This window comes from Drosophila suzukii, unplaced genomic scaffold (genome assembly GCF_043229965.1).
Source record: "Drosophila suzukii unplaced genomic scaffold, CBGP_Dsuzu_IsoJpt1.0 scf_19, whole genome shotgun sequence".
Classification (NCBI taxonomy): domain Eukaryota; kingdom Metazoa; phylum Arthropoda; class Insecta; order Diptera; family Drosophilidae; genus Drosophila; species Drosophila suzukii.
Window position 1 is genome coordinate 1 of NW_027255906.1, and position 2500 is coordinate 2500.

Genomic DNA, 2500 nt, shown 5'->3' on the forward strand with positions numbered 1-2500 from the left:
ACAGACAGACAGACAGACAGACAGACAGACAGACAGACAGACAGACAGACAGACAGACAGACAGACAGACAGACAGACAGACAGACAGACAGACAGACAGACAGACAGACAGACAGACAGACAGACAGACAGACAGACAGACAGACAGACAGACAGACAGACAGACAGACAGACAGACAGACAGACAGACAGACAGACAGACAGACAGACAGACAGACAGACAGACAGACAGACAGACAGACAGACAGACAGACAGACAGACAGACAGACAGACAGACAGACAGACAGACAGACAGACAGACAGACAGACAGACAGACAGACAGACAGACAGACAGACAGACAGACAGACAGACAGACAGACAGACAGACAGACAGACAGACAGACAGACAGACAGACAGACAGACAGACAGACAGACAGACAGACAGACAGACAGACAGACAGACAGACAGACAGACAGACAGACAGACAGACAGACAGACAGACAGACAGACAGACAGACAGACAGACAGACAGACAGACAGACAGACAGACAGACAGACAGACAGACAGACAGACAGACAGACAGACAGACAGACAGACAGACAGACAGACAGACAGACAGACAGACAGACAGACATGACAGACAGACAGACAGACAGACAGACAGACAGACAGACAGACAGACAGACAGACAGACAGACAGACAGACAGACAGACAGACAGACAGACAGACAGACAGACAGACAGACAGACAGACAGACAGACAGACAGACAGACAGACAGACAGACAGACAGACAGACAGACAGACAGACAGACAGACAGACAGACAGACAGACAGACAGACAGACAGACAGACAGACAGACAGACAGACAGACAGACAGACAGACAGACAGACAGACAGACAGACAGACAGACAGACAGACAGACAGACAGACAGACAGACAGACAGACAGACAGACAGACAGACAGACAGACAGACAGACAGACAGACAGACAGACAGACAGACAGACAGACAGACAGACAGACAGACAGACAGACAGACAGACAGACAGACAGACAGACAGACAGACAGACAGACAGACAGACAGACAGACAGACAGACAGACAGACAGACAGACAGACAGACAGACAGACAGACAGACAGACAGACAGACAGACAGACAGACAGACAGACAGACAGACAGACAGACAGACAGACAGACAGACAGACAGACAGACAGACAGACAGACAGACAGACAGACAGACAGACAGACAGACAGACAGACAGACAGACAGACAGACAGACAGACAGACAGACAGACAGACAGACAGACAGACAGACAGACAGACAGACAGACAGACAGACAGACAGACAGACAGACAGACAGACAGACAGACAGACAGACAGACAGACAGACAGACAGACAGACAGACAGACAGACAGACAGACAGACAGACAGACAGACAGACAGACAGACAGACAGACAGACAGACAGACAGACAGACAGACAGACAGACAGACAGACAGACAGACAGACAGACAGACAGACAGACAGACAGACAGACAGACAGACAGACAGACAGACAGACAGACAGACAGACAGACAGACAGACAGACAGACAGACAGACAGACAGACAGACAGACAGACAGACAGACAGACAGACAGACAGACAGACAGACAGACAGACAGACAGACAGACAGACAGACAGACAGACAGACAGACAGACAGACAGACAGACAGACAGACAGACAGACAGACAGACAGACAGACAGACAGACAGACAGACAGACAGACAGACAGACAGACAGACAGACAGACAGACAGACAGACAGACAGACAGACAGACAGACAGACAGACAGACAGACAGACAGACAGACAGACAGACAGACAGACAGACAGACAGACAGACAGACAGACAGACAGACAGACAGACAGACAGACAGACAGACAGACAGACAGACAGACAGACAGACAGACAGACAGACAGACAGACAGACAGACAGACAGACAGACAGACAGACAGACAGACAGACAGACAGACAGACAGACAGACAGACAGACAGACAGACAGACAGACAGACAGACAGACAGACAGACAGACAGACAGACAGACAGACAGACAGACAGACAGACAGACAGACAGACAGACAGACAGACAGACAGACAGACAGACAGACAGACAGACAGACAGACAGACAGACAGACAGACAGACAGACAGACAGACAGACAGACAGACAGACAGACAGACAGACAGACAGACAGACAGACAGACAGACAGACAGACAGACAGACAGACAGACAGACAGACAGACAGACAGACAGACAGACAGACAGACAGACAGACAGACAGACAGACAGACAGACAGACAGACAGACAGACAGACAGACAGACAGACAGACAGACAGACAGACAGACAGACAGACAGACAGACAGACAGACAGACAGACAGACAGACAGACAGACAGACAGACAGACAGACAGACAGACAGACAGACAGACAGACAGACAGACAGACAGACAGACAGACA